The following is a 7,442-nucleotide window of genomic DNA, read 5'->3' as shown; positions in this document are numbered from 1 at the left end:
AGTCAAATAAATGACTTTTTCATGATTAAACACTTGTGGAATCATTGAATAGTAGTCAAAAAATATATTTTTTTAATTTACTTTATTAATTTACAAAGTTGTGTTAGTTTCTGATGTATAGCAAAGTGATTCAGTTATATATATATATATTTGTTTTGTTTTGTTTTGCGGTACGCGGGCCTCTTACTGCTGTGGCCTCTCCCGTTGAGGGGCACAGGCTCCGGACGCGCAGGCTCAGCGGCCATGGCTCACGGGCGCAGCTGCTCCACGGCATATGGGATCTTCCCGGACCGGGGCACGAACCCGTGTCCCCTGCATTGGCAGGCGGACTCTCAACCACTGCGCCACCAGGGAAGCCCGATATATTTTCATATTCTTTTCCATTATGGTTTATCACAGGATATTGAATACAGTTCCCTGTGCTGTACAGTAGGACCTTGTTGTTTATCCATTCTATATATAATAGTTTGCAACTGCTAATTCCAGACTTCCAGTCCATCCCTCCCCGACCCTCAAAAGATTTATATTTATGTACCAGCTATTTCCTATATTGTTAATACTCTTCTACTTATTTCTTCAAGGTAATAGTGCTTAATTTATGACATTTCATATAGAAGTAGGAATATGACTTCAGTATAGAAACAATGAAAAGGAGAAATGAAAAATGGAAGAGAAAAAAAATTCCTTAGCAAATATTTTCTATACCCAATTTTTAATCATATCTAAATTTTCCCCACTTACAAAATTTTCTGTGCATTTTAGATACCTCATAAAATTATGTAAATATACTTTAGCAGGCTGTAAAATCACTTAACTATAGAAACACAATCTAAACATTTCCTAGAACCATGAAATTCTGTCTCAATTGTTAGATATAATAATCATTACTATTTGTTAGGGCCTAACTATTGGATCTAGTAGTTGCTTTCCACATGCTCTCAATTAACTGGCACAGCAATTGCGAAGTGAGATTTACCAAAAGCAAAACCTGAGATAAGAAATTGTGTGCAAGTAGGTTATTTGGGAGGTGATCCCAGGAAGCACAAAGGAGATAGTGGAGAAAATGAGACAGGCAGGAGAGAAAAACCAATACAGGGTTTGTCAATGAGCTGCTCACCACTGTGGGGAATGGGGACTTGATCCAGCTGGGGACCCACTGAAGAGCCGTGTTACTGTGCCTCTGAGTTCTTCCACTGCGAGCCAGGAAGACTGTCTCTCACTGGTGGAGGGTTGCATTTGGGGACATCAAATCCCTGGTGCTTCTGGGCTGTGCAAGTCGCTGTGCACCAGAGGAAGCGCAGGGGCAGGGAAGGAGCTGGAAGTAGGCAGAGGTGGGCAGCTGACCGGGCTGCGCGCTGCCCCTGCAGCTGCCCTGGGCTGAGGGGCTCTGGGGCATGGCATTGCCAGTGTCTGCTGTAGTATTACTAACCTGGTTTTAAAGTCGAATAAACTGGGATTCAGAAAGCTTACTTGCCCAAAGTTCCGTTGCAAGTGAGTGGCAGAACTGGAGATCCATTTAGTGTGACTATAATCCCAGGCTCTTTACTCTTCCTAAAACATGTTAATGTTGTATGCACACCCTAATGATTATGGAATTAATCACAGAAATTTGGAGCTAGGAAGTATATTATACATTTTTTTAAAGGTTGTTTTTATTTTTATTTATTTATTTATTTATTGGCTGCTTTGGGTCTCTGTTACTGCGCGTGGGCTTTCTCTAGTTGTGGTGAGCGGGGGCTACTCTTCATTGCGGTGCGTGGGCTTCTCACTGTGGTGGCCTCTCCTGTTGCGGAGCACAGGCTCTAGGCACGCAGGCTTCAGTAGTTGTGGCACGTGGGCTCAGTAATTGTGGCGCACGGGCTTAGTTGCTCTGCGGCATGTGGGATCTTCCTGGATCAGGGCTTGAACCCGTGTCCCCTGCAGTGGCAGGCGGACTCCCAACCACTACGCCACCAGGGAAGCCCTATTATACATTTTTGAGTCGGTTCCCCAGGATGAGGAATCAGGAGTCAGGAAGCCTATATTAACTTGTAAGTCTGAAATCATAGAGCTGGATGGTTTCAGCGTAGGACCAGCACTGCAGACGGCCACACGCTGCTCCTTCCACTACAGTGCACGGCCCGCTTTGTAAATATATTTAACTCATTACTAAAATTAAAAGATACATATTTATTTTTATTACAAATCTAATATACATTTTAAAGGTAAAATTACAGAATGGCCTCATTTCTTCTTAGTATCATGAGCCTTCTGTCTAATGGAATCTTAAAGATTGTTCCATATTTATTTCTCTTCTTGCTGCCTAATACTTTCTCCTAGGAAGTCATCTCCTAAATAAAAGTGTTATAACTGAAGTTAAATCAGCAGCTAAAAATAAATGAACTACTTGTTTTAGTCTCTAGGAGCCACTTTGGATGAACTAAAGTGTTATTCATTTAGCAAACTAAAACTCGCCTGCATAATTTTACTCATGTTCACCATTTCCTCAGGTGCTATGAACAGGGGCTCCTGTAGTTTTAAAATATGAGGAAAGTAATATAAGATGTTTTCTCTAGTGCAAAAGGCAATCTATAAAGACCCATCATAAGACTGTAATGGCAGTCATTTAAAATGAGAAAAAAAGTCATTATACCATTTTTATCATGATTCAATGAACTAATTCAAGGAAGCACAGTAAATATTCTCATTTAAAATTACACTAAAATTAGACACATTGCTTGTGTCTAGGGGAAAACAAATCTTTTATCAAAATTTTAACTTGCAAATTAATGCCATATGCAGGAATTACGATTTAGTACGATCAAAGTCACACATCTGATAACGGTATGAGTCCTCACAAGGAAGACCCTATGTCCACACACAGACTAGTTATTTTCTTTATTATTTTTGCAGTTGTTTAAAAAAATCCTCATATTATTTATATTCATTTTATAAATATTTAGTTTATATTATGCTAGATGAATTGCTTTGAAGTTTTGTCCTTCTTTTCCCCTACTCATTGCCACAAAGAGTAGGATGTAACATCCTTTATTCCCAACTTATTGGAGTGATGTAATTTTTTTTCATAGTGGACTTTTTCTTGTCCCTGTATAATCTTGAGTATTTCTGCCTTTGTATATGTGAATTTCCGAGAATGTCCTTCTTCCCATCTGGGGGAAGAGGGAACAAAAGAAGGAGACCAAAGAGGAGAGGATGGTGCAGAGCAAGTATGGAAATAATCAACCTTTCCCAAAGAATCAGTGTAATAAAAATACTTATTTAAAGAAATAGAATGTGTTGCATTCATACATATTTGGATAGCAGCAGCTGGTTTGTTTCAAGATCCAGGGAGATTTTTTCCCTGATAGAAATGTATATAATCATATGGCTAAAAGAGAGCCTCCAATTTCATCCTTTCACTTTCAGACAGACCTATCCCTAAGTAATTTTGGGTAGACAGGCTTCATTATCTTTGAAAAGGTTGATAAGAAGAGAAAGTGTCTTTTGAAAAGTACCCTTAGTAAACATTTGTATTGTAAAGTACAATTCAACTCTAAAAATGTCAATACTTTTATCTCTCACTTGCAGTGCCTCGAAGTAGCGCAGTTGCTACTTTCTATCTGTATTCAAGATTTGGTACTAAGTACTGTTCTGTAGTGTCCTCAGACTTCTTAGATAATGGCCCCCTTAGCAAATGCTACCTTCCCCAGAGCTCTCCAGCAAATCTTCAACACCAGATGGGTGTCCAACAATTCCTTTCAAGTCTGACACTTTGCAGAGCCCACAGATTAAGGGCTCAGTCCCAAAAGACTGCCCCCACTTCAGACGCCAGCTACAAATTCAGGGGGCCATCTGCACTTCTGATGGACCAGCCTGACTACTAATTGAGGGTTTCTATGACCCCTCTGCAGGTTTCATAATTCGATAGAATGACTCACAGAACTCAGGAAAGCACTGTACTTAGAATTACTGTTTTATTATAAAGGATACAGCCAAATGGAAGAGATACATAAGGCAAAGTCTGCAATGGGGGCGGCTTGGGAGCTTGTGCCAGCCTCCTGGTACATTGATATACTTACCAATCAGGAAACACTCTGAACCTCCTTAGAGTTTCTATCAAGGTTTCATTATATAGGCATGATTGATTAAGTCATTGGTCATGATTGGACTCAATCTCCCCATGCCATTAGCAGTCACTCCCCATTCTCCCCTCCCACAAGCCACCAGTAATCTACTTTCTGTCTCTATGGATTTGCCCACACTGCACATAACATATAAATGGAATCATACAATACATGGTTATTTGTGATTGGCTTCTTTTACCTAACACAATATTCTCAAGTTTCATCCATGTTGTAGCATGGAGAGAAGCCACCGCAGTGAGAAGCCCGCACACCACACAACGAAGAGTAGCCCCCCAGCTCGCTGCAACTAGAGAAAGCCCGCGCGTAGCAATGAAGAGCCAACGCAGCCAAAAATAAATAAATAAAATTAATAAAAAAAAAATCTGGACTCAAGTCTACTTGGACTTGTATTCCTAAAAAAAAAAAAAATACACTTTTATCTCTTTTTTTAAAATATAATGACTATTTTTTTAAATAAATTTATTTATTTATGCATATTTTATTTTTGGCTGCCTTGGGTCTTCCTCGCTGTGTGTGGGCTTTCTCTAGTTGTGGCGAGCAGGGGCTACTCTTCGTTGCAGGGTGCGGGCTTCTCATTGTGGTTGCTTCTTTTTGTTGCGGAGCATGGGCTTTAGGCACACGGGCTTCAGTGGCTGCAGCGCAGGCTCAGTAACTGTGCTCTAGGGCTCCAGAGCGCAGGCTCGGTAGTTGTGGCGCACAGGCTTAGTTGCTCCGCGGCATGTGGGATCTTCCGGACCGGGGCTCAAACCCGTGTCCCCTGCATTGGCAGGTGGATTCTTAACCACTGCGCCACCAGGGAAGTCCCTAGATATTGTTTTAAGTCTAATGTTGCTAAGGCTCATATTAGGTGTAGCCCCACTCCCTTAGGCTTATGGCATTATTTCCTTGGTTTAAAGTTTAGTATTCTCTTTAGTTCATAGTTTCCTTGTGAGAATTTTTTTAAATTACTTTCCTTCTTGGTTCAGATTAATTTGAAACTAGATACTGATAAATATAATCTGTAAATCCACTCAACAGGCATACAAATAGCAAAAAAGTTACAGTATATCCTGAAAGCAAATAGCAAGGATGCCACTATCGACCTCTTCTAGTTGTAGAATCTTCCTTAGGGTATTCCTCTCACTGCCTGTGACATGAGTCGCCCACGTAAGAACAGCTATGTCCATCTGTATATGTGTAGGGCACCTCCCTCACTAGTATATGAATGAACAGCTACGTCCATCTGTATATGTGTAGGGCACCTCCCTCACTAGTATATGAATGCAATGAGTACAATACCAGACACATAGTAGGCATTCAATACACATGTGTTAAGTGAATAAATAAGGAAGAAAAGTAAATCTTTGTAGGTAGATCTCGAAGATCTTGATCTTGTACGCAATGAAGAACGATTGCAGAGTTGTTTTGGAGCTTTGTTTGTTTATTGTTTTAACACGAAAGTGAATGATCAGATCTGGTTTTTAGGCTTATAAAATGAGCAGCAGAGTGGAGGATGGACTGGAGTTGGAGAGGGGAAACTAGAGGTGAGGAGACTGGTCAGGGGGCTAGCGCAATAGTCCAGGTGAAAGATGCAAGAGCCTCGGACTTCCCTCGTGGCGCAGTGGTTGGGAGTCCGCCTGCCAGTGAAGGGGACACGGGTTCGAGCCCTGGTCGGGGAAGATCCCGCATGCCGCGGAGCAACTAAGCCCGTGTACCACAGCTACTGAGCTTGCGCTCTAGAGCCCGTGAACCACGGCTGCTGAGCCCGTGTGCCGCAACCGCTGAGGTCCGCGCACCTGGAGCCCACGCTCAGTGATGGGAGGGGCCCCCGCGGTGGGAGGCCCGCACATCGCAGCGAGGGGTGGCCCCTGCTTGCTGCAGTTGGAGGGAGCCTGCGCCCAGCGACGAGGGCCCAATGCAGCCAAAGAATAAATAAATAAATAAATTTATGTAAAAAAAAAAAAAAAAATCCGCCTGCCAATACAGGGGACACGGGTTCATGCCCTGGTCTGGGAAGATCCCACATACCACAGAGCAACTAAGCCCGTGCACCACAACTACTGAGCCTGCGCTCTAGAGGCCGTGAGCCACAACTACTGAGCCCGCATGCCACAACTACTGAAACCCATGCACTTAGAGCCCATGCTCTGCAACAAGAGAAGCCAACGCAATGAGAAGCCCACACAGCACAGCAAACAGTAGGTCCCGCTCGCCACAACTAGACAAAGCAGCAACAAAGACCCAACACAGCCAAAAATAAATTTTAAATTAATTAATTAAAGAAAAAAGAAAGATGCAAGAGCCTGAACTATGGCAGAGACCAGGCGAATGGATATGAGATAAAGTTCATGAGATGGAGTTGACAGCACTTGATGACTAATTGGCAGTGGGGGTGAGGAAAGTGGGATTAATTCAAGTTGTCTAGTTTGGATGCCTTTGAGCTCAGTAAAACAGGAAGAGTGGCTTTGGTGGGAAGAATGACGAAGGCTGGCCTGGACATGCTGAATTTGAGCCTAGAGAGACCCAGCAAGAATCAGGCAATGTGAGACTAGAGCTCAGGAGGAAGGCCCAGGGGGTGGAGGGGGAGGGATGTACTTGGAGATGATAATTAAAACAATATTTGATGACGTTTCTCCCAAGGGGAGGATATATTTGAAAGATGGGCCCATCCTATCACTACTCACCTTTAAAACTGTTGGCCACCTATGATCTACAAGATAAACTCCAAATGTCTTTTTTTTTTTTTTTTTTTGGCTGCGCCGTGCCGCTTGTGGGATCTTAGTTCCCCAACCAGGTATTGAACCCAGGCCACAGCAGTGGAAGTGCCAAGTCCTAACCATTGGACCACCAGGGAAGTCCCCAAATCCAAATACCTTAATCTGATATTCAAAACCCTGCCCAGACTAGTACAAGCCTATCTCTTGCTCAGTCGTTTATTCAACCCACCAGCCTTCACACAGAGCCTGGAAATGCCATGGTATATGTTGGGGACAGAGAGATAAGAAGTCTTGGCTGTTGCCCTGGGGGGAGGTCTACTGCGGAAGAGAGACAACAAAACGGACCATTAGCTTTTGATAAAATCAAGATAGTAATGGGGACAATCTCATAGGGTTGTAGCAGGCATTAAGTGAGTTCGTACACATAAAGCCCTTAAAACAGTGCTGAATATGCACTAGCTATTATTATTATAGGAGAGGCATGTACTGGGGCTGGGGGTGTGGCTCCCTTGACTGGGCAACCACTGAGTTGAATCTTGAAGAGCATTTAATTTAGCCAGGATAAACGGAGAAGGGGTGGGGCTGGGGAGACATTCCTGAACTTCCTCCTATTCCCTTGTAT

At 42.8% G+C, this 7,442-nt stretch overlaps 1 protein-coding gene across 2 annotated transcripts in view; it reads right to left on the bottom strand.

Annotated features, from left to right (window-relative positions):
* SEPTIN11 (septin 11) overlaps positions 1-7,442 on the bottom strand; it is a 126,907-nt gene that overhangs the window by 109,715 nt on the left and 9,750 nt on the right. The window lies entirely within an intron of this gene.

The sequence above is a fragment of the Delphinapterus leucas genome, chromosome 5, assembly GCF_059928025.1.
Source record: "Delphinapterus leucas isolate spDelLeu-1000000601 "Yukka" chromosome 5, BTC_Dleu_Yukka2, whole genome shotgun sequence".
NCBI lineage: Eukaryota > Metazoa > Chordata > Mammalia > Artiodactyla > Monodontidae > Delphinapterus > Delphinapterus leucas.
Note: the sequence above shows the minus strand (reverse complement) of the source record. Positions and strands in the feature narration are given on the sequence as shown.